Raw genomic sequence first — 26,937 nt, forward strand, 5'->3', positions numbered from 1 at the left:
TCAGAACCAAGAACATCCTTAATCTAGTGAAGCATATTATACTGCAGACATTCTGTGTTGTCCTGTTTGTCTGTCATAATTTGAGCAGAGACTGTTTCTTATGTGTTTAATGTACAGTGTTGCATGCATTTGGTAGCGCTATAGAAATAATAAATAGTAATAGTAAGGACAAAATGCAAGGCATCTTACAGTCCATCATAAACAAAAAGGTGATGACAGGATAGCTCCCTACAAGAAAAAATAATCTCCATTAGTCAGAAAGACAGTATCCACTCATTAACTATTCCCACCAATGCAAAGTGTCTTCTGTGTAAAAGTCATAATTGGGGTACAGAGGCAGGAAGGAAGGCATCTTCAGCATTAGTGATGGTTTATTTAGCCTTCAAAGGATTAAAAAGTCACTTTTGCAAAAGGAGACCTTATGATCAAATGTACGAGTCGATAGACAAATGCAAACAAGGGTAAATGTAACATAGTAGATGGCAGATAAAGACCCGAATGGTCCATCCAGTCTGCCCAACCTTACCCACTCTTTAAATTACTGATTCAATTTAAATTCTTCTTCTTCTTAGCTATTTCTGGGCAAGAACCCAAAGCTCTGCCCGGTACTGTGCTTAGGTTCCATCTACTGAAGTCTCCGTCAAAGCTCACTCCAGCCCATCTAAACCATCCCAGCCATTGAAGTCCTCCCCAGCCCATCCTCAACCAAACGGCCATATACGGGCACAGACCATGCAAGTCTGCCCAGTACTGGCCTTAGTTCTTCAATATGTACTATTATTTTCTGATTCTGATCCTCTGTATTCATCCCACGCTTTTTTTTTTAACTCTGTCACCGTTTTCATCTCTACCACATCTCTTGGTAGCGCATTTCAGGCATCCACCACCCTCTCTGTAAAGAAGAATTTCCTTATATTGCTCTTGAGTCTACCACCCCTCAACCTCAAACCCTGGTTTTACCATTTTCCTTTCTCTGGAAAAGATTTTGTTCTGCATTAATACATTATTTTAACGTCTAAATCATATCTCCCATGTCCCTATTTTCCTCTAGGGTTTCCTCTTTAGGGCTTCCAGTCTCTCCTCATACGTCTTTTGGCAAAAACCTCCTACCATTTTTGTTGCCCTCCTCTGGACTGCTTCAAGTCTTCTTATGTCCTTCGCCAGATACAGTGTCCAAAACTCCAAGTGGGTCCTCACCAATGGCCTCTACAGGGGCATCAACACCTTCTTTCTTCTACTGGTTACACCTCTCTTTATACAGCCCAGCATCCTTCTGGCAACAGCCACTGCCTTGTCGCACTGTGTTTTTTCGCTTTTAGATCTTTGGACACTATCACCCCAAGGTACCTCTCCCCATTCATACATATCAGACTCTCACCTCACAACACGTACGGCTCCTTCTGATTATTAATCTCCCAAAGCATTACAGTCAATGCAGCGACATAACATGGGAGAAAACAAAGGGGAGCCCTGATCTCTAGGAGAGACTCATGTTATTTATTCAAGTTTATAACATTATTACATATACATAATAATAAAGTAAGGAATACATAAATAAAATTAAGACATTATTACAACCAAAAGGCTATCACAAAATTCCTCTAGTCCTCATAACTGTGGGAGAGCAAATACTATATATCATAACAAAAGTCAAATAAACATGATCATATAGATCAAACATATTAGTGTTTAGAAATTCAAACTCCAAATAATTAATTATGTGGTAGCAGAAGAAATACTAATAGATTCTTGATGTTGCAAAAATTGTTCTAACTGAGTTGAGTCCCAATAAACATAATCATTCTCCTTAAATTTAATCAAGCATTTACAAGGAAATTTTAAATAAAATGTGGCTCCTAAAGCCAACACCCTAGGTTTCAAAGCCAAAAAGGATTTTCTTCTCAATTGCGTTGCTTGGGCCACATCTGGAAAAATCAGTACATTATCTCCACAGAATTTAATCTGCTTATTTTGAAAATAAGCTTTCATTATCAAGGATTTATCTATCTCTCTTGTACAAGTTATAAGGAGTGTAGATCTAGTTTGAATTATATCCTGTGAGTCTTCTAAAAAACCAGTTAAATCAAAATCAATTTGTTCCAACTGATCTATACCCGATTCTGTGGGAACTTTTTTTCTCTGTGGAATATAATACAAATTTGTCAAAGGCAAATTTTCTACGTCCGTCATCCCCAAAACTTCCTTAAAGTATTTCTTAACTAATATTTCTGGAGATAATAAATGAGTTTTGGGGAAATTAACTAGATGTAGATTTTTTGCTCTATGTAAGTTCTCCATTTTCTCAAATTTCATATGAGTGATATGAAAATCCTTAACTGCTGTTGAAGAAACTGCTTGTAATGTAACCACTTGAGACTCAGTTGTTCTAATCGATTTTTCCATAATTTTTAAATTTGAATCAACATTTGCAAACTTTTCAATCACCTCTTGCGAAAATTTTACATTTTGTGTTGCCATAGATTTTAATAACCCCTCCATATGAGTGTTAATTTGCCAAAGATCTTTTAAAGTAACTTCCTGAGGTTCAGTCGGAGGCTCTCTGGCAAACAAAGCCTCATCTTGAAAAGATAAGGCTTTGGGCATCGCCCCATAAACCAATGAAGGTGATCCCACCTGCCCAGGGAGTTCTTCCGACTGACTACTGGAGCCAATCTTGGGCTCCAAAACATCAGGATTATTCGGTGGAGGGGGAGGAGTTCTACCTGGGGGGCTAAGAGATGCCCCTGATAGCGAATCCGCTCCTTGGCTGTGACCTAAGGCACTGGATGGAATAAAGTGCCGATCTATGGGACCTAATAGTATCGGTGTGGACACCTTTGCTTTACCTTTCCTTTTCCCCATAATAGTAAAAGTTTAATACATACAGTTCCTCCCGTTCCTCCCAGTGTCTCCAAGGGGCTCCCAAGGGGCAAACGTGCCCCTTAGGGCACGCCCCTTTGGCCACGCCCTTTGGCCACGCCCTGCGGCCACACGCCGCAGTCGCGGCATCCTTTTAACCCCGGAGGAAGGACCCGCATGACGTCAGTGCGTCTGTCTCTGCGGGTGCCCGGTAGGAAACGACTCCCGACTCTCCAGCTTCAGAATAACAAAGAAGCACTGTAGTCCAGGACACATACAAAGTCCACCAAGATGATAACACCAAAACAGTTTGCCTCTCCGGTCTCCTGCAGTCGCAGCGTCCTTTTAACCCCGGAGGAAGGACCCGCGTGATGTCAGTGCGTCTGTCTCCACGGGTGCCCGGTAGGAAACGACTCCCAACTCTCCAGCTTCAGAATAACAAAGAAGCACTGCAGTCCAGGGCACATACAAAGTCCACCAAGATGATAACACCAAAACAGTTTGCCTCTCCGGTCTCCTGCAGTCGCGGCGTCCTTTTAACCCCGGAGGAAAGACCCGCGTGACGTCAGTGCGTCTGTCTCCGCGGGTGCCCAGTAGGAAACGACTCCCGACTCTCCAGCTTCAGAATAACAAAGAAGCGCTGCAGTCCAGGGCACATACAAAGTCCACCAAGATGATAACACCAAAACAGTTTGCGGCCGCAGGGCGTGGCCAAAGGGGCATGCACTAAGGGGCACGTTTGCCCCTTGGGAGCCCCTTGGAGACACTGGGAGGAACGGGAGGAACTGTATATATTAAACTTTTACTATTATGGGGAAAAGGAAAGGTAAAGCAAAGGTGTCCACACCGATACTATTAGGTCCCATAGATCGGCACTTTATTCCATCCAGTGCCTTAGGTCACAGCCAAGGAGCGGATTCGCTATCAGGGGCACCTCTTAGCCCCCCAGGTAGAACTCCTCCCCCTCCACCGAATAATCCTGATGTTTTGGAGCCCAAGATTGGCTCCAGTAGTCAGTCGGAAGAACTCCCTGGGCAGGTGGGATCACCTTCATTGGTTTATGGGGCGATGCCCAAAGCCTTATCTTTTCAAGATGAGGCTTTGTTTGCCAGAGAGCCTCCGACTGAACCTCAGGAAGTTACTTTAAAAGATCTTTGGCAAATTAACACTCATATGGAGGGGTTATTAAAATCTGTGGCAACACAAAATGTAAAATTTTCGCAAGAGGTGATTGAAAAGTTTGCAAATGTTGATTCAAATTTAAAAATTATGGAAAAATCGATTAGAACAACTGAGTCTCAAGTGGTTACATTACAAGCAGTTTCTTCAACAGCAGTTAAGGATTTTCATATCACTCATATGAAATTTGAGAAAATGGAGAACTTACATAGAGCAAAAAATCTACGTCTAGTTAATTTCCCCAAAACTCATTTATTATCTCCAGAAATATTGGTTAAGAAATACTTTAAGGAAGTTTTGGGGATGACGGACGTAGAAAATTTGCCTTTGACAAATTTGTATTATATTCCACAGAGAAAAAAAGTTCCCACAGAATCGGGTATAGATCAGTTGGAACAAATTGATTTTGATTTAACTGGTTTTTTAGAAGACTTACAGGATATAATTCAAACTAGATCTACACTCCTTATAACTTGTACAAGAGAGATAGATAAATCCTTGATAATGAAAGCTTATTTTCAAAATAAGCAGATTAAATTCTGTGGAGATAATGTACTGATTTTTCCAGATGTGGCCCAAGCAACGCAATTGAGAAGAAAATCCTTTTTGGCTTTGAAACCTAGGGTGTTGGCTTTAGGAGCCACATTTTATTTAAAATTTCCTTGTAAATGCTTGATTAAATTTAAGGAGAATGATTATGTTTATTGGGACTCAACTCAGTTAGAACAATTTTTGCAACATCAAGAATCTATTAGTATTTCTTCTGCTACCACATAATTAATTATTTGGAGTTTGAATTTCTAAACACTAATATGTTTGGTCTATATGATCATGTTTATTTGAGTTTTGTTATGATATATAGTATTTGCTCTCCCACAGTTATGAGGACTAGAGGAATTTTGTGATAGCCTTTTAGTTGTAATAATGTCTTAATTTTATTTATGTATTCCTTACTTTATTATTATGTATATGTAATAATGTTATAAACTTGAATAAATTAAAAAAAAAAAAAAATGAAAGAGAAGCTAATCTGCTACAATGGATCCCAGCAAAGACAGCACTAGAAAATGTATTAATTAGGTGCAAGTGAAAGTTAGTATGAGTGAAAACCATACCCTGAAACAATTTTCAAACCAGAGGGTAAAGCTGATGTAAATTAGGAGAAGGGTTCCTAATATAGAAACCAAGAAACACATGATAGCAGATAAGGGCCAAATGGCCCATCCAGTCTGCCCATCTGCAGCATCCACTAACTCCTCCTCTCCCTAAGAAATCCCACGTGCCTGTCCCATGCTTTCTTGAATTAACAGTCCTCGTCTCCACCACCTCCACTGGGAGACTGTTCCACGCATCTACCAACCTTTCTGTAAAAAAGATTTCCTCAGATTACTCCTTAACCCCATTCTATGCCATCTCACTCTATCATATCTCCCTTGTCCTGCCTTTCCTCCAAAGTATACAGATTGAGATCTTTAAGTCTGTCCCCAATATATGCCTTGTGATGTAGAGCATCAACCATTTTAGCTGTACTTTCTAGCTTGCCAAAAAAACCTCCTTAATTTGAATTTATAATTGCATGCCAAAAAATTCCAAAACTAAATCAAAATGTTTATTTTGAAATCTTGCAATAAGAGAATTGTTTTAAAGCCAATTATGTGGCACAAACCAGTGCACTGGAAATTTGGCCCACCCTTAACCAACCATAAGTCCCCTAGTGCAGTGGAACAAGAGTATAAAGACGAGAGACTGTCTCAATCTGTTTCTAATAATTCAGGTCCATCTGCCAACTCCAACACAAATGTCTCTGTGACAGCCATTGATGTAGTGCAGAAGGATTCCTGTTAGCAAAGCCAAGCCCTGCAGTAGCTAATGGAATCCAGAGCTTAGATTGTTAATCTTGTCACTTTATCATTAATGACTGGAAAGTTTCATACTCTCCCTAACCACCTGTCTCACAGACAATACTGATTCCCCACCCCTGTTAGGATAACAGGCTGTTGTATATACAGTACAGTGATAAGCAGTTACACACCATGCTCAGATGGACTTGAAATTAATACCTGTGCTGTATTTTGTTTTAGCACACAGAGCCACTGTTTGCTTCAGAGAATTCAGCAAAGTTACTCCTGGGTACAATCAGAAGTTCCATGACTTTCTGTTCTCAGAATTTTTCAGAATTTGTTCGTATATCAAAACGAATTTCCCCATAAGAAATAATGGAAACTCGGACGATTTGTTCCACAACCCAAAAACATAAGAATTGCTGCTACTGGGTCAGACCAGTGGTCCATCGTGCCCAGCAGTCCGCACACATGGCGGCCCTTAGGTCAAAGACCAGTGCCCTATTTGAGTCTAGCCTTACCTGCGTATGTTCTGGTTCAGCAGGAACTTGTCTAACCTTGTCTTGAATCTCTGGAGGGTGCTTTCCCTTATAACAGCCTCTGGAAGAGCATTCCAGATTTCTACCACTCTCTGGGTGAAGAAGAACTTCTTTATGTTTGTATGGAATCTATCCCCTTTTATCTTTAGAGAGTGCCCTCTCATTCTCTCCACCTTGGAGAGGGTGAACAATCTCTCTTTCTCTAGTAAGTCAATTCCCTTCATTATCTTGAATGTTTCGATCATGTCCCCTCTCAATCTCCTCTTTTCAAGGGAGTAGAGGCCCAGTTTCTCTAGCCCCTCAATGTACGGCAACTCCTCCAATCCCTTAACCATTTTTGTCGCTCTTCTCTGGACCCTTTCGAGTACTACTATGTTCAGTAGTACTATGTCCTTTTTCATGTATGGCAACCAGTGTTGGACACAGTATTCCAGGTGGGGGCGCACCATGGCCCAGTACAGTGGCATGATAACCTTCTCCTATCGGTTCGTGAGCCCCTTCTTAATCATTCCTAGCATTCTGTTTGCCCTTTTCGCCGCCGCTACACATTGCACGGACGGTTTAATTGACTTGTGTACAAGTACTCCCAAGTCTCTTTCCCGGGGGGTCTCTCTGAGTACTGCACCAGACATCCTGTATTCGTGTATAAGATTTTTGTTACCGACATGCATCACCTTGCACTTATCCACATTGAACCTCATTTGCCATTTTGCGGCCCATTTCTTGAGCATGTTTAAATCTCGTTGTAGGTCTTCTGTATCCTCACTACTCTGAATAACCTTGCTCATTTAGAATAGTCACTACATTTCCAGAGCGAGAGAGAAGAACCATCGGCTCAGTTGTGATGATATGACACGTGTATACTGTATGTACTCGTATCGCAAGACTTTGCTTGTTTCAGAACAGTCACTACACTCTTGCAGTGTCAGAGAGAGAAGATCCATCGGTTCAGTTCTGATGTTGTCATGTGTGTAAACTGTATCTACATGTATTGCAAGAACTTGCTTGTATATCAAGTTAAAATTTAATAAAACGTTTTGCTTGACTTGCAAAACACTTGCATACCAAGTTACATGCAATCCAAGGTTTTACTGCGGGGGTTTTTGTTTGGGGGGGTTGCTATGCTTTAGGAAGGAATTCTAGCTAGAGAATAGACTTGTTTCTTCATAAGGAAAGATCAAAGAACTGTAACTGCTGAATCATAAATCAAGGTGCAATACCATACAAGATAGGAGAAATACAGTATCTTCACAAAGGTAGAACCTGACCTGGAGGTTGTTGCACTTTAACTGTGCTTAGAATATACTGCTGAATTTTTGTGTCTAGCTGGGTAATATTCAGTCTGCAGAAGTTAGTAGTTTTAGAGCAGGGGTGTCCACACTTTATGGGCTTGCGAGCTACTTTTATAATGACTAAGTCAAAATGATCTACCAACAATAAAATAAAAAAAAAACACAAAGCACACTGAAAGGCAGAAAAAATGTTAATTATTCATATTCCGGGTTTTTTTCAAAGAGGTCACGGCAGATGACTCTATGCAATGTCACCTCAGTAACAAAATACAAAAATAGACAAATACACCCACTTCCTTTTTACTAAACCACAATAGTAGGTTTTAGCACAGGGAGTTACGCTAAATGCCTCGTGCTGCTCTCAATGCTCATAGGCTCCCTGCCCTAAAAAACGCTATTGCGATTTAGTAAAAGGGAGTCATAGTGGAAAATATAGACAGCAGATATAAATTCTCAAAACCGACACATTTTGATCACTAAATTGAAAATAAAATCATTTTTCCTACCTTTGCTGTTTGATGATTTCATGAGTCTCTGGTTGCACTTTCTTCTTCTGACTGTGCATCCAATCTTTCTTCCTTTCTTTCAGCCTCCTGTATGTTTCCTCTCCTCCAGACCTCATTCTCTCCCCCAACTTTTTCTTTCTGTCTCCCTGTTCCCCCTTCTTTCTGTCTCCCTGTCTGCCCCCTTTCTTTCTTTCTCCGTGCCCTCCCCCAAGCCACTCGGTTTGCTGCCATCGCCTTCGGGGAACAGCCCCCAAGCCACCGCCATCCCAAGCTTTCCCTGCAGAAGTGTCGCGCTAACCAGCATTCCACTCCCTGACGTCAATTCTGACGTAGGAGAGGAAGTTCCAGGCCAACAAGGCATTTCTCCTCATTCCATCCAGCCTGAGCCCCATCTCTCCTTGATCCAGCATTTCCCTTCTGTGTCTGTCAGAATTACCATTCCACCTATTTTCCAGCATCACCCTTCTTTGTGTCCATCTCACCTATATCCCTATCTCACCACTTTTTCAGAATCTTCATTTGTCTCTGTCCTTGTCTTTACCCCATGTTCACCATTTGCCCTTTCAATGTCTTTATCTCCCCCCCCCTTTTTCAGCATTACTTCTATGTCTCTATTTCACTTCCTCTTCATGTCCCCTCTGTATCTCTCTCCTTATTCAGTAGGTCCTGCTTACCCTTTCTCTTCTTTGTGTCACTATCTCCATTTTCAGCTTTCCCCCCTTTTCCTTTGTTACTGCACCCTGTAGCCAGAATCTTTCCACCCTCCCTCCACTCCGGCCCAGCCCAGTATGAAATATTTCCTTTTGTTTCCCTCCCCTCTCTCTTTCTCTCTCTCTTCTCCTCCCTCACCCACGAGTCCTGCATCGGGCCCTCTCCCTTCTACCTGCACCTGGCAACACCCCCCTGCTCCGCGGCTCTCTTCAGCAACTCGTCAGCAGCGGTGATCAAGACAGGCTGCCGACATCGAGGCCTTCCCTCTACGAGTCCCGCCTTTGTGGAAAAAGGAAGTTGAAATAAGCAGGACTCGCAGAGGGTAGGCACCGACGTCAGAAGCTTGTGTCGATCGTTGCTGCTGAGTTGCCGAAGAGAGCTGCGGAGCAGGGGGTGTGGCCGGAAGCAGGTAGAAGGGAGAGGGAGATAGGAAGGCTGTAGAAGCTCCGGAGCATGACACTGACTCCGGCCAGGATGATTTCTTTTTCAGGCTGCTGCTGCCGCTGCCACGCTCCCCCCCCCCTCCCGAAATGACAAAAACAGCCTAATGCCCGGCGTCGGCATCTTTGATGTTGAGGAAAGGAAGACTGATAGGCCCGGTAGATCGGGACGGCAACACGAGTCTATCACGGAGCCCGGGATGGGCTCTGCGATCGACTCACGTTGCCTTCCTGAGCTACCGGTCGATCGCGATCGACGTGTTGGGCACCCCTGTTTTAGAGGCTCATTTTCAAAGCATTTATACGGAGTACCATAGTGCTTAGAAAATGAGCCCATTAAAGCTGCTGGGGTCAATATTCAGCTGCTCATAATAAGCGTTTTGCTCACCACCAACAGACTTATTCCCAGATATTCAAAGCAAGGATCCGTGGGGGCTCCAGCTTTAAATAACTGGTTCTTTTTAAGTCAGCTAACACATAAGTAGGGTTACCAGATTTCCTCTTTAAGAGGACATGTGGCCCTGCCCCATTCCACCCCCAGCCCTGCCCCATTTTGCCCCACCCAATTCTGCCTCTACCTCCACACAAACTCCATGTCTCCTTCAATGTGCTCCAGGCCACGTGTAGAGGGCCTCCACGATGTGTGGACATCGACACAATGACATCACTATCCAATCCATTCCAAACCTTAGTCTTATATACCGAGTCATTCCCACTAGGGAGTTGATCTGGTTCACAAAATTAATTAAAAGAGAAAGGAAAGCAATAGAATGCTAGGTATAATCAAGAAGGGTATTACAACCAGGACGAAAGAAGTTTTCCGGCCGCTGTATCGGGCGATGGTGCGCCCGCATCTGGAATACTGCGTCCAATATTGGTTGCCTTACCTTAAGAAGGATATGGCGTTACTCGAGAGGGTTCAGAGGAGAGCGACACGTCTGATAAAAGGGATGGAAAACCTTTCATACGCTGAGAGATTGTAGAAACTGGGTCTCTTTTCCCTGGAGAAGAGGAGACTTAGAGGGGATATGATAGAGACTTACAAGATCATGGAGGGCATAGAGAGTAGAGAGGGACAGATTCTTCAAACTTTCAAATAATAAAAGAACAAGAGGGCATTCAGAAAAGTTGAAAGGGGACAGATTCAAAATGAATGCTAGGAAGTTCTTCTTTACCCAACGTGTGGTGGACACCTGGAATGCGCTTCCAGAGGACATAATAGGGCAGAGTACGGTATTGGGGTTTAAGAAAGGATTGGACAATTTCCTGCTGGAAAGGGGGATAGAAGGGTATAAATAGAGGATCACTGCACAGGTCCTGAACCTGTTGGGGCCGCCGCGTGAGCGGGCTGCTGGGCACGATGGACCTCAGGTCTGACCCAGCAGAGGCATTGCTTATGTTCTTATGTTCAATGATTGGACAGAAAATTCATCTGTTACAATCCCTTATTTATCAGTTAAAAATTTCTGGAAAAGATATGTCTTTAAAGTTTTCCGAAAAAATATCAGAGAAGGGAGAAGTCTAATTTCTGAAGGGAGATCATTCCAGATTTTTACCAAGGCATATGACATAGAGTGAGAAAGCCTACCTGAAGTTTTAATACCCCTAAGCTGCCATGGGTTACAACACAAAAATAGGACAACTTTTCTGCGGTCCCATTTATGCAGTAAACCTGACCACTTAAGGATTAAATATAAGTACAGTACTTAAGTGGCCAAGTGATGACTCTGCCCCCAGAATGTCCCCATTATAGCTAGCTTTGATTTAAGCTGAATATTAGCGGCTAGCACCAACCAAGCAATTTAACCGGTCAGTGGTCAGCTAAATCGCTTTGACTATCAGGCCCACTGACACCACTGAATGAATTAGACCAAAATATTCAATGCCGGGCCTTGTCCAGGCACTGGCATTTTATATCTGAGTCATCCACAGGCTTGAAAGTTATGTAGTCATGCGCCATTATTCAGTGCCGGTACCTGCAAAGATAATTAAGCAGCCCTATTGGCCTGGTTGGGTATGCGGGCACAGGCGATGAATTTGTCCTGTGCCTGCATATCTGCTGGTTCCATCCTGACTCCATCACTAACTAGACAGCGCCGGGCAGTCAGAGGGATATTCAGTGACACTGCCTGGTAAAGTACTGCTGAATATTTCCTCCCAGCCTGCTGATCAGTCTCTCTTGCCCATTTAAAACCCTTTGAATATCTACCATTATGCGTAAAAAAAAAAAGACTAGGGTCCCCTTTTATCAAGCATTTTAGCGCTGGCTGGCAAGGGTAATTGCTCCGATGCTCATTCAATTCCAATGAGCATCGGAGCATTTACCTCACTGACCTGCACTAAAATGCTCTACCATCGCTTGATAAAAGGGGGCCTAGAACCATACCACACAGCTGCAAATAAGGGGTTAGAAGAATCCTCAGAGTTGAAGAAAAGTACATCACAACAACCATGAAAACGACATTGGGTTTCTTTTAAGAAAAGTGGGTTGGGGGAGTAGCCTAATGATTAGTGCAATGGGCTGAGAACCAGGGGAGCCTGGTTCAAGTCCTGATGTGGCTCCTTATCATCTTGGGCAAGTCACCTAACCCTCCATTGCCTCAGGTACAAACTCAGATTGTGAACATTCCAGGGATAGAAACAATACATAATACCCTCTTTGTTCTTCCTGAATAAAAAGACCCTATTATTCCTCCTTATGGGGCTGTAGACTCCTCCTCTTTCTGGTTACATCTTCCATAGTTACTGTGGTAACCAACCCTACCTGATTCCCGATTGAGAGGCATGAATTCGGTAGTTGTAGTTTCTTTCCTGATCTTGTGGTTTTCTTTTCCTTGAAGCCATGGTGATGAGAGGTACACCCTGCTACATTTCTATAGTATTTTAATTCCAAATAATGTCAGCAGACCCTCATCTTCATTTGCAACTGTCCAGGATGATTCCCTTTATTTGTAATCCTCTTACTCAACTATTAGCCCAGCCATGTAAGCAGCAGTCTTGGTCAAAGTTCATAGATTGCAGCATGAGCCTGGTTAGTAGATGTCCCTATTGTGAAAAGGATAAGATTTCCTTCAAACCACCACCACCACCACCACCACTCCATTCCCACCACAATCACCTTCTCTTCTAGAGGTTATAACCACTACTTCTGCACCATCTTCAGCCTGAGCAGAAACCAGGGTCTGGAATCAATCTCTGGTTTAGGAGTGAGATCCATTACTTTCATATGGTGAGTACAGTGTTCCCCCGCAAATTTGTGGTTCGCAGACTCACTCGTTCGTGGTCTGCTCCGACACCCTCTTCCTGTAGTAAAGTCGTGCTACACCAATCAGGAACTGCGTGTCAAAGCAGCGACTGATTGGTGTAGCCCGACTTTACTATAGGAAGAGATGGTCGGAGCAAACCGCGCGTGATTTTATTCAATCGCCGGTGCTCCAGCTGCCCTCTGCTGCCTCTCCAGCTGCCCTCTCCTGCCTTTTGATAGGCAAAAAACCGTATTCGCGGTTTTTCAAAATTCAGTAACCCCCATGAATTTCGGGGGAGTACTGTAATCCTAGCACACCTGGAGTCACTGCTCCCACACTTTGGAATTCAGCACCAAACCATTTGAGAGAGGAAACATCTCTAAATAAATTCAAATCCAAATTAAAAATTTCCTTGTTTAAGAATGGCTTTGGTCTATGATCATCCTTTTAAGGACGTTTTACAATCATTTTAAACTCGCTTCCTGAAAGTCCCTGTGTTTTCCCCTCCCTCTTGTCCTTTTTAAAAAAATTGTATTTTATTGTTGTTTTTTACCCTTTCCTACTGTTTGAGCTTAGTCTACGAGCTTAGAAATACTTGTTTCATTTCTACCTGGGTAGTATTAATGTCTGCAATGTATTTGTATAATTTTATTTTTTAATTTTTATTAGATGTATGATTGGGCGGTACAACAAATCTTTTAATAAACAAACATAAAAAACATCACCCAAAAGAGAAACCTTTAAACGGGACTGCTGCAGGGTGCACAAACCTCTGTTCTAAGAAATCAATAAGAAGCATTTAAAATGTCAGTCTTCTGTGTATCCTTTTCCCTTCTCTGTGTTTCTGAATATTTCAACCAACCTACTATTTCAGGACTTGTAACCCATTTGCACTTTACTAGATCTGCTTTGTACATTGAAAAGGGAAAATATCAACAGACAAACCCGCCCAACCTGCTGGAAGTCCTCAAACTACACTCTCTTAATATGCTGTAGATGTAATTGTAGAAGCATCCCAGAGGAACAGGATGTTTCATATCCCCCGAAAAGGAAGTTGTACTATGGCCACAATCATGCTGAGCATATCTTTATTTATTACTTATTCGTATGGCTGAAAAGAACTTCAAAACAGAAGATTTATAGTTCTAATTTTATTTTATTTGAAAGTTTTGTTCTCGTTATAAGCAGTCCTGAAAAAGAAATCCTTCCATTGAACATGACTTTTGCAGCACGAGTGGAAAGGTTTCTTATGATAACCCATCAGTGTGGTGCATCTGGGTAACCGGAGACAGACAGATGAATATGTTACATAATTTGGCAGCATTCATGAGCTGTTTGCCAGCGACTGAGCTGGAAGAGACAGAATCATACTGCATTTGTCTAAGCAGATTAATATAACTAAGTGGTTGCTAAAAGGAAGATTTTTTTTGAATAGGGTGGGATTTTACTTATGCTTTTTTTCTTGTAACTCCTTGTTACGCAATGGAACACAGAATAATGTTACTCATCTTCAAAACTAGAATTAGTGGCCAACCAGATTTCATTAATAGGCTGCTAATCTCTTATTCTCCTCAACGCTCTCTTCGGTCCGTTAACCAAAACTTACTTTCAATTCCTTCACTGAAGTACATTCTTGTATCTTTCCTAACAGCCTTTGGAATTCTGCACCAAATTTTCTAAGAGAGGAAATGTCTTTAAACTCCTTTAAGAGTAACTTGAAAACCTTTTGTTCAACGATGCCTTTGGACTGTGATCATCCTTTTAAGGGCACTTCATTCTTTTTAGTGGCATTTTAATCTTGTTTCACTTTCAGCTGCGTCATTTTCCCTCCCCTTTTGTTTTACCCTTCTACCTTCTTTTCTTTTAAAATATTGTAATTCTTCCCTTATCCTATTGTCTCAACTTTGTTTGTGATTATGTCTATTGTTACCCGTCTATTGTTACTCTTTTTTTTGTATTAAGATATGTTACCCTATTTTAACTTTGTAAACCGCCTTGTATGCTGATTTGGCGGTATATCACATTTTAATAAAACTTGAAACTTACTGGCAGAAGGGTCACACAAAGTTATTGATTTGTTTAAGACCAGAGCCAGGGGAGAGAGCCAAGATGGCGTCAGGGACAGACGTGCTGTAAGAGGCTCCTCTTCTCTCGGCGTCTTTGCTCCTATTCCTTGGAGATTTTCTTACCAGCCTTTGCAGTGCAGGAATGCCGAAATGCAGGGGGAAACAGAGGAGTGATCTCCTGGCTTCCTCTGCCTCTTCAGTTACACGTCAGACAGCAATAACAACTTTTGCTGTACCTTTTGGACTGGACGAATCCGCTCTCCAAGGGGGGCAGACCTCGGAGTTGGACAGTGATTTTTCACTAAGCCCACTTGGCCCTGTGATCCCCACCCCCCCCCCACCCCCCCGTCCCGGGACGATGTCAGGCAGTCCCGTGAGGCAATGGGAGACGTCGGGGAATGAATCTCCGTCGGAGCCGATGGTGCTGCCTTTGACCCCGGAATTGGTTCGAGCTATGCCGGGTTACCAGCAAACGGCAGATGAAGGAGGAGGAGGTGTTCAGGGAGCGACGAGTGTGGGAAATGGAGTATTTTCTCCACTTCAGCCTCTGAAACCCCTGATCAAGCCAGAAGTGGTGGATATGGAGGCGTTGTGGGGAGCTATGGAGAGCCTTCATCAGGTATGCTCCCAATTTATTTCTTCAACTCAACAAACTGCTGTTCAAATTAAAAATTGTAAAGGAAAAATTCAACAACAATCAACTAGATTGGATCACATAGAGAAAACAGTCTCTGAAATAAAACTTGCATCAAATTCTCAAATGAAAGATAAAAACTTATTGATCAGGAAAATTGAAAATTTAGAAAATGCTAATAGAAATTTGAATCTGAGATTTCTTAATTTTCCTGTATCCAGAATATTATCTCCCAGAGAACTTTTTCATTCCTTTCTGACTTCAGTTCTAAAATTTTCAGAGACTAATATGCCACCATTGCAAAAATTATATTACCTTAACATAGTGGAAGAGGAAAAGGATAAGTCAACTTCACACCCCAGAGAATTAGACCTCACTGGGATGTTGGAATCCTCACGGATTGAAATTTCAGCGAGAGCTACTTTGTTAGTGACTTTCGTTTTCTTACAAGATAAAGAAGCTCTTCTTCGTCTTTTTTATAGAACTGAAAGTGTTGAATTCTACAATCACAAAATTGCAATTTTTCCTGATGTTTCAAAGTGGACGCAGCTTAGACGCAAAAAATTTTTGGCATTTCGTCAGTCAGTTTTGGCTCTAGGAGCAACTTTTCAACTTAGGTTTCCTTGTAAATGTTGTATTACTTATCAGGCGAACAAGTATATCTTCTATGAGCCAGAACAACTGCAATTTTTCTTGGAAGAAAAGGCTGCCATTCAGCCCCCCGACCCCTCTCTAATCCCAGCTACTCAGGCCTCAATGTAATTAACCAAAAGAACCCTGTATTTTTTGAGGCATATGTCAATATGACCGAGTATTGTTTTCCTTTAATTCAACTCCCCTTGATTGTGTATGATTTTATTCTCTCCTAATGTGGACTATGATCATTGTATTAGGAATTTGTGTTTTGATAATAATTTCTTTGAGTATATTTAGTTTCTTCTATCAAAGTGTTTTGATCCTTGATGTGTAAATGAATAAAAATAAAATAAAATAAAAAAAGACCAGAGCCAGGACTCAGCTTACTAGCTGGAGTTCCGTAGCAGGCAAGCAAAAGAAACATAGACCACACCAGGATGTAAGAGTCCAAAACTCCAACTTTACTGTTCCATTATATGAAAGGGCACTTGCTTGAACAGTGATAAGTGTTGCAGAAACCTCAGTAATCTTTCTTATAGATGTGTTTAGTGGTTCTGAAACAATAGAGTTCTAAATCTCAACTTGCAAGTTGTTTGCAGAAAACTGTTAATCATGTTTTCAACTCCGCCTCCTTCCCACGGAGCTACTCCTGCGCCCTCAGTTTGTACACAAGCAATCAAGTAGCACTGTAATAAAAAACATACAGTAAATGGAAGGAGGAAAACGACTATCCAACACTACAGTTCTATTCTACTCTGTAATAAACATAGTAATTAACATTATTTATTTATTTATTTCAATTTATATCTCATCCTCCCAGAAAGCTCAGGACAGGTTACAGGTTACATAGCTTCAAACAAATGGAGGGAGAACCTATCTTCAACACACGGGAGGGACATACTGTAGCTAATGAATAGAGCAAAACAATACAGGTAAGATAACTATTCAGTTCACATATAGATCTTTAGTCCATGTATAGAATACCAAGTCTGGAGTGGGGTTATCAGAAGAGGAAGGTTTTCACTGCTTTTCTGAAGTCTGTCAGGAAATCCAGAGACCTGATCTGTATGGGAACTAGTTCCATAGTTTGTGGAGAAAGTGGCTATGGTAACACTTGTAAGCTGTTTCCAATAGGAGGGATCTTCGCCCCCGAAGATCCCTCCTACTGGAAACAGCTCACAAGTGGGGGGAGGAGGGGTATGCAATCAGCACTGACTAAGTAGAGAGCTTGTAACTACGACAAAAAACACACTGTATGGTGTTGAGGATTTCCCCATACATTATCTTTTTTTTTTTTTCTTATCATCTCAGCCCCTCTGAGAGATAGAGAATTCTTCAAATCCAGACTGATTCTAAGACAGAAGGCAAGTAAAGCCCATTCACAGGGCAGTCTTCAGGATCACTGTACACATCTACAAGAAAGAAAATTACCAAGGTAAGAACCTAATCTTTCTTTCTAGTTCAATGTGTCTAGTAATCCTGAAATGATAGGGACATACCAAAGCAATCCCCAGAGTCTAGGCTGGGACCAATGCACCTGCCTTTTAAAACAGAGGCCCGAAAAGCAGCATCCTTCCCGGCTGCTACGTCCACCCTATAGAACCTGGTGAAGGTATGTAGCCGCTTTACAAATCTCCTCAGGCAAGACAACCCAAGTCTTCACCCAAAAGGCAGCAACCCTTCCAGTGGAATGAGCTTGCAATGCGATCAAAGGTAGTTTACCATAGCCCACATACACAGAGAAAATGGCCTTTTAATCCATGTGTTAAATCGATGATCCAAAAGGTGAAACTGATTGATAAATTAGAGATACCAAAGATACACTTGCTTGACATCCAGCAAATGCAACACTTTATCCTTTTTCTTAGACCCCGAAGGGTGATGTGCAGGCACATGGACTTCCTGATTGATGTGGAAGGTCGAGACTACTTTCGATAAGAAAGACGAAACCGTGCATAAAGAGCCCTACTTCCATGATCCTAAGGAATGGCTCCCTGCAGGAAACAGCTAGTAACTCAGAAATCCTTCTTGCTGATGTAATCACCACCAGGAATGCTGTTTTGGCTGTAAGATCCAAGAGGGAAGACTCCCTGAAAGGCTCATATGGAGCTGTACTGAGACCCTACAATATGATGTTAAGATTCCAAGAGAGGAAAGGGGAACACACCAGAGGGCGCAACCATAGAGTGACATCTGGGTGAGAGGACAAGGAGCCTCTTTCCCCCTGAGCTTGGAAATAGGAAAGGTTAAGAGGGATAAGCTCAGGAGGAGTAATCTGAGGAAATACTTTTTTACAGAAGGTGATAGATGCATGGGATAATCTCCCATTGGAGGTAGGGACATGAGGACTGTGAATTCAAGAAAACGTGTAACAGACATGAGGTATCTCTTAGGGAGAGACAGAGATGGTGGATGCTGCAGATGGGAAGACTCGATGGGATAACCACCACACTTTCCTGACATTGCTCCTAAGTCTCCTACCCTACAACTTCAACTCATGACTTCTAGTTCTATCACTTCCCCGTCTCTGAAAAATATTAATTTTCATATTAATACCTTTTAAATATTGAAATGTCTGTATCATACATCCCTGTAGCTATCCTTTCCTCTGGGGTATACATATTGAGATCTTCAAGCCTCGTATTCATCTTTTGACAGAATTTCCACATCATTTTGTCACCTTCCTCTGAACTACCTCAAGTCTTTTGATGTCTATATTGAGAGATAGCCTCCAAAATTAAACACAATACTCCAAAATGGGCCTCACCAGTGACTGGTACAAAAGGCTCATGCTCTACCTCCCTGACAGGGCATTAATAACTCCTTTTTCTGAATATGTATCTCTTTGCAGCCTAGCATCCTTTTGGCTACAGCCACCGCCATGTCACATGTCAGAGAATCTTAAGGCAGGGAAACAAACACCCCAAGGTCCCTCTCCCCATCTGTACTTATCAGCCTTTCATCCCCTAGTAAATTAGATTCTCTTAGATTTCTACACTCTATGTGCATCACTTTACAATTCTTTGTATTAAATTTTAACTAATACTCATAGATAAATATACTAATATATCTATTTTTGTGTAGAAAGTACTCAATGAAAACAGATTTGACCCGCTAAGGGGACCTCACAAATTCAATCTGTCATTGCACTACAAAACTATAAAAACATACGTATATATATATTTATTTGATAGTTCATTTATCTGTATATAAGTATTCCAGTTTATATGATGGGTCAAAGGTGACTCCCAAAGATTATTTTTAATGATTGCACAAGGAGCTATCATATTCATAAATAAATCCAAAAAAGATACAGATAAATGAATGATCGTAGTTAACAGCCAATTACATTGGTATACCTTGTGGTGTGATAATGGAATGAATTTGTGTGGTCCCCTTAACCCAGTGGTCTCAAACTCACAGCCTGGGGGCCACATGCAGCCCGCCAGGTACTATTTTGCGGCCCATGGTCTGTACTAGTGCTGCCCACTCTTAGCAACGTCCTCCAGCTTCCCCCCCTCCCCTTGGCCTCCCGCTCTTACCTTCAGATAATTACCGCAGCCTGCAGAGAGGATTGCTGGTACTGTAGCTATCTTTGCAGGCTGCCGTTGTCTTCAGCAGCACGTTCCCTCTGCCATGATCCTGCCCCTGATGTCAGAGGAGGAGCAGGACTGCGGCAGAGGGAACATGCTGCGGAGGCCGATGGCAGCCTGCAAGAAATGCTACAGCACCGGCAATCCTCTCTGTAGGCTGCAGTAATTATCTGAAGGTAAGAGCAGGAGGCCGAGGTGGGGAGGGGGGGAAAGCCGGAGGACGTTGCTAAGGGTATGAGCCTTAACCGGTCAAATTTCTTTGTTTTCACTGAGCACGTTCTACACAAAAAATAGATGTATTAGTATATTAGGTTCTTCGTATTATTAAAAGTCTCTGAGTATTGGTTAGTTATATTAATTAGGAGAGATGGGGAAGTGTAGCTTTTACCCAAGTAAATTTGTGGATTAAATTTTAACTACCAAACTATATAGATCATTCTTCTAATCTTTTTAGATCATTCCTTCCAAGATGTCTACTCTGTTGCAAATCTTTGTCGTCCACAAAAAGGCAACTTTCCCTTCTAATCCTTCAGCAATGGCCTATCTAGGAACAGAAAAATAGTTAGTGAGACTTCTTCTCTCTCTGAATTGCTCAATCAGAGTATCTTTCTGCAACCTGGACGTGCCAATTACTAGGCCCAAATACAAACATCCATCTGTGTGGACATAGAAGCCCTTTCCTTGTCTACAACTGGAGTTGAACATCCATATTTTGGCCCAACACACCCAGCCTATACCTCCTTGCCCTATAGACATACTGCAGTTTTAGATTTTCTGGTTTTCTAAAATCAAGATTTGGACATCCATACAAAATGAAGTCCAGAATAGAGAATGATACAGGGAAAAAATTTATCACCGTTCCTGCCCCGTCCCCATGAACTCAGTCCCTATCCCTGCCCCATCCCCGTTAGCTCAGTCCCTGTTCCTGCTCCGTCCCCATGAGCTCAGTCCCCTTCCCTGCCCCGCAAGCTCGGTGCCCGTCCCCACCCTGCAAACTGTCAGATCCCATCTGCACAAGCCTCAAATAGTTATAATTTTATATAAAAAGAGACAGTATTCTTTACAACTAACATTTTATAAACACAAATAATACAGAGTAAGGATCAACAAAACAAAACAAAACCCCTGTCTCCCCTCCCTTTCACAAATATCCCCTCCACTACTGTGAAAACTGAACAAACCAAATTACTACAGAATGCTACATAGAAAAATCAAGCTAACAGAATACTTCAGTCACACATGGCAAGAATAGTGTTAGGGGAGTGCAACTAGGGCAATTGCCCATTGGTCAGAGAGAGAGCCCTAAGTCAGCTGGAAGCTAAAGAAGCACAGCATGGGCTTTGCAGTCCCCTGTTAAGTCTAATTATAGACCAATTGCTTCTATCCCACTATACATCAAAATCATCGAGGGTCTAGTTGCACAATATCTATCCAATTATCTTGAAGACCACAACATTCTACATCCAACTCAATCTGGTTTCAGAGCCAATCACAGCACAGAAACATTACTGGTATCTTTACTTGATATAGCCCGACAGCACCTCAGCAAAGGAAACAAGTTACTAATCATCCAACTCGACCTTTCAGCAGCATTTGACTTAGTAGATCATCTAATACTTCTTCAGACACTAGATGCCATAGGAATAACTGGTAAAGTTCACAACTGGTTCCAAGGCTTCCTTCAAACAAGATCATATAGAGTTAAGTCAAAAGATATTTTATCTGAACCATGGACAAACCCCTGCGGAGTACCACAAGGATCCCCACTATCGCCCATACTATTCAACCTCTTCATAGCTTCCTTAGGCACTGCCCTAGACGCCCTAAATATAACATCTTTCAGTTGCGCAGATGACATAACCATCATTCTCCCATTTGACATACAAGACCCCAGCTCCAATGAACACCTGATAACAACACTGGAAACTGTAGAAAAATGGATGAAGAACCATAAATTGAAACTGAATGCAGAGAAAACCAAATTCCTACTACTAGAGAAGGAACAAAAGCAATCTATAACAGAACTGGAAGTAAATACAATCAAATATCCCATACAGAGCACTCTAAAAATTCTAGGAATACAATTAGATAGACGCTGCACTATGCAGACACAGATACACAAAGTCATACAGAAGGCATTCTTCACCATGCGAAACCTAAGAAAAATAAGAAATTTCTTTACCAAAGAACACTACAAGATCATTGTACAATCCCTCACACTCAGTAACTTGGATTACTGCAACAGCCTCTACCTAACATGTCCTAACAATATGATAAAACAACTACAGACAGTTCAGAACACTGCCATCAGACTCATCTACTGTCTCAGCAAATTTAACCACATCACTCCCGCCTATATAGACTCTCACTGGCTTCCGATAAAAGCAAGAACTCAATTCAAGTTCTATTGTCTGCTGTTTAAGATAACCCATGGAACTGCCCCCTGTTACCTAAACAACCGCCTAAACCGCTACCGCTCATCCAGATCAAGAAGAACTCAAAACCCACCTTCCCACCTAATAATGGAACCCGTCTTAAGAAACTATACGACAGCCTTCTAGCGACACAGGCAGCAAAAATTGACCCCACAATCACCAAACTAATGATCAATACAACAGACATCAAAGTGTTTCGAAAAGAAATCAAAACATTTCTATTCAGAAAACACGTCATTACCAACTAATATCCTCCCTTTATGCACAAGCTCTCCCTCGATAGAATAACACATTAATTCAATTCTTAGAACCTTTCCTATCATACATACTCTGATTCCTATATAAACATTTTCCACACTATCCAATAAATTTCTTACTTCATTATTAGGTAACTTCCAATCTGTAAACCGTATATACTGATAATCTCCACTATATTCTGTTATCAATTGATTCCCTTGATATGTAATTCTCAAAATTGAATCCTCTACCACACCATGTAATGTACACGAATCACTGTTATGTAATTTATCTAGATAATCTTTATTACGCAATTCTTTTGGTAATTCCTATAATTTGTATTCCGCCTTGAACAATATATAATGTATAATGTATTCGAAATTAATTTTCCTATGAACTGTTTTCCTACCTTCTTCTACTCTATGTTTATAACCTAACTAATTTATTTTTCTCAAGTACTTTAGCAAGAATGTGAGCCTTTGGGACAGTCAGGGAACTCTAAGTACTTTCTCTTCATCTTAATTAATCTTACTTATTGCATTTCTTCTGTTTCTACTGTAAACCGCTTAGAACCTCACGGTACAGCGGTATATAAGAAATAAAATTATTATTATTATTATTAATACCAGCTCTAGCAGGATACATATTTCAAATCTGAAATATTCTGATCACAAAATATAAAATAAATTTATTTTTTTCTACCTTGTGTTGTCTGGTAATTTTATTCTTCAAATCACATTGGTCTCAGGCACTGTTCCCTCTAAGCTGTGCAGTTGTGCGCACGCACACAACTTGCCGAACCCTCGCACACAAATTAAAATAGTGCGCACAAAAAAAATAAATTTTTGCCTAAAATGATTTTCACAGCTAAAATGAAATGTTGCAGAAGACCAGCTGTTCAATTTCCCATTTATCACATTTATTGAAGCGCTATAATATAAATTTTAAGTCATTCACGTGATTCCGTTATCTTTGGAAGTTGAACTTGACATGTCACGTGCCCCATAGGGCCATAGCCTATGGCCCATAGGATATGAAACACTTCTGATTCTTTGACTTCCTGAAGTTCCGCCATATTGTTTATTTCATGGAATCGTAGTGTGCAGCGTGGTACTGCAGTTGTATAACTGTATTCGTTTATTAAATTGCAACTCTTAAAATGTCTAAACCGTGAATGGTGAAAAGTTTAAAACACAAGAGAGCTGCAACAGTTTTTAGGTCTGAATGGCTCGAAGAAATTCTTGAAACGGAGACACCGGAATCTCGAAATACAATGCGTGTTCGACTGTGTGAAATATTTACCTATGACGAAGACGATGGAGTTGTGTGTTGTTAATGTCAAGATGCCAAAGCAACTGGAAAATTCTCTACTGGAAAAATATGGGATGATGTTTGGAAACTGGACTTTCTGAAACGCCATCTATCAAGTAAATCTCATACCGACAGTATTAGGAAACTCAGAAGTAAAAATCCGAATTTAAGAGGGGGACTGGTTAACATGTTGCTTGAAAGCCCAACCAAAAAAGAAAACAGGCAAATTAGTAATGAACGAAGCGTTCCAGTCCTGATGAAATTAAGGTTCTTGTCGACAGTGTTGTGCTGGCCATTAAGATGAATATCTCAATGCTCTCTGTTCAAGATATCAATGAGCACATGGCGAAGTATGTTAGTATACCTGATAGCTGAAGAAGCAAAAACTATGCGTTTGAATTTCTTAGAATTATCAATGGCATCGTGCAAGATGATCATATGGCAGACATTAAATTAGCAACATATCATACGTTAACTGTTGATGAAAGCACAGACATTTCTGTCAACAAGTACTTAATACTCTACTTTAAGTATCGGCCAGTCAATTCAAATGAGTATAGGACATCATTTGGTGGGATGCTACATCAATAGTAACAATAATTAGGGAATTCTATAGGAAACATGAACTTAACCTGAAGAAAATGGTTATGTTCACCTCTGATGGTGCCTCTGTTGGGCAAAATAGATGGTGTTGCAGCACAGCTGAGAAAAGACATTCCACATTTAGTGCAGCAACATTGTGTTGCACATCAGGAAGATTTGGGACTTTCTGATTCATGGAAAGAAGTAAAATTGATGAAAGAAGTAGAAACTGTAATGAGAACTGTGTACACTGTGTTCTGTTGGTCTTCTACTAAACGATGCAAATTTCAAGAAATAGCAGATGCATCTGAATGTGAATCAATTGCTTTTAGACCTCTGAATGAAGTGCGCTGGTTATCTAGACACTTTGCACTTAAAGCAATTATTCGAAATTATGATCCCCTGTTAAAATATTTTGAAGAAGACAAAGATAATGATCCTATTGCAAAGTACTGCTATAAGAAGCTGAACAGTGAACAATTTCATATTACACTTGAAGTTTTGAATGATGTCTTATCAAAACTGGCTTCCTTAACCAAGGCATTTCAGAAACGTGGTTTGACACCATTGGAAGCTTATCATCTTGCACAAGGTAAATTGAACAATCTTCGAATGCAATACTTAGGCGACAAGGTTAAGTGGAGTGATACAGTCAACAGTCTTCTTGACAACAGGATGAGGTCTGGAGAAAAAGTTTCAGTGGATACTAATTCCATATTAACCTTCATCAACATCCTATGTTTGCATCTGGGTGAAAGATTTCCTGAAAATGAAGTTGAGGGATGGTCTGCTTTTGACTGTACAGCAATATCACAATGCGACTTTGACTTTGGAAATGGACATATCAGATCTCTTTGTTTAAAGTATAAACAATTTCTTCCGGAGGAAAGTGTTATTATTCAGCAATACAATGACTTTAAATTCCTTGTTGCAGAAAAAATCAAAAGCAATCTGATAAATAGCTTTCCAGATATGACGAAATTTGCATTTCAGAATGATCAATTTGCAGATTTAGCAAAATTGATGGACATTGGTGCCATATTCTTAACATCTAGTTCAGATTGTGAGTGTGGTTTTAGTCTAATGAATAATTTGAAGACTAAACAAAGGAATCATTTACATTTAGAGCATTTGGAAATGCTGATGCGTGTTAAGAGTCACCTTCATGATGAAGGCTCAACAGATCTTGACAGAATTTATTCGGACTGGATAAATATGAAAGATCGCAGGGAAAAACTTTGAAAACTAAATTGCTGTTATTTGCTAAATTTTAAGTATAAAGTACAATGATACCTTATTTATAAGTAGTGCTCAATGAAACATTTCAATGAAACTTAATTTATGTTTATTGAAATGAGACTTTATGTTACATAAAGTGTAACTAACATAAAGTGTAACTAAAATTATATTGTGTTTTCGTTAATTCAGACTAAACTCAAAGACCTGCCCATAAATGCCCATAACTGAACTCCGGGCCTTCTGACAATCATTTTTATAGCGCACACAAATTTAGTTTTTCTTTAAAATGCGCACAGATGAAATTTTTTGCGCACACAGTCTATGAAAAGTTAGAGGGAACATTGGTCTCAGGCTTTGGTTTTGGGTTCTTTCTGTCTTCATCGTGGCATGGCTGGCTCCTGAAGGTAAAATAGGCGCAAGAGGAGCTGGGTAGGAGATGCCGAGTCTGACATGAGCACAATTTTTTTTTTACCCCAGAAGCAAGACTTTTCACCACTCCCTCGGGGTAGAAAAAGGTCTTGTCCCCGTTCCCGCAGGGCGATAAAAGTTCTTATCCCCATTCCTGCGATAAACCAGTTGCAAATGTCTCCATTCCTGCAGATTTACTGTGGTGACCACGGTTTACCTTGGTAAATGGTCTCCGTGTCATTCTCTAGTTCAGAACAAGAACAGAGCTTCTAAAATAACCACCATAGGTGCCTAAATTTCCTTTAAAAAATAAGTTTAAATAGGCACCCTTTTGGACTTCTCATAAATCACTCCACCCCAAATGAATAAATAGCTACCTAATCTGCATTCCCATCTTGTCTAACACCTTAACTTGTCCATAAAAGAAATCTGGTGTGAGACATCCACAAGGAATCATTCGCTGCCTTCCTCCAGCCCTCATAATCCTGTCCATGTCTATAGAAGGGAGCTCAAATGTTCTACCTGCTCTCAAAGTTCACAAACAATAACATATCCAAGTCTAGAAAAAGCTCTTTTTTTCCATGGCAAAATAACATAAAATATCTACCAACTTCCTGTGGAACTTTAGCTGTTATTTAAAAAAAAAAAAAAAAGATTAACAGACAAGAAAAAAAATTCCATTATTCAAGAGTAAATACCTTCAAAATTGCTTTGAAAGTTATTCACTCTGCAATAAGAGTAAAAAAAAAAAAAAAAACCAGCAGCAGTGTTTTCTTATAGCAGCTTGAAACTATTTTCTCTCCATGTCTACACTTCAGTTAAAATCTCTTCATCCTTTTGGAACGCTGGATCTTTGGGCTGCCTGGTTTGTCTGCTGCTTAGACAGGTTGACTGCATTTAACTGAGATTTGTATAGGAAAATTCTGTTATTTTGTTTTCAGAAAATTTAACTTTTTTACATGATTTTTGGTTCATTTCACACAGGCTTGATAATAAACCTTTTTAACCCATATTAGAATGTTTTTAATGCATGAAAATTGATTGTATTACATTATTAATAGGTTAATGTGCACTAAATTGATTTTGTACACTAAGAAATCAGTTTACTCTGTCTCCTTTCCTTCCCCCCCCCCATGCCTTTGCATCTCCCTCCTCTCCTTACCTTCCATATATCCCTCCCCTCC

The sequence above is a fragment of the Geotrypetes seraphini genome, chromosome 13 (assembly GCF_902459505.1).
Source record: "Geotrypetes seraphini chromosome 13, aGeoSer1.1, whole genome shotgun sequence".
Classification (NCBI taxonomy): Eukaryota; Metazoa; Chordata; class Amphibia; order Gymnophiona; family Dermophiidae; genus Geotrypetes; species Geotrypetes seraphini.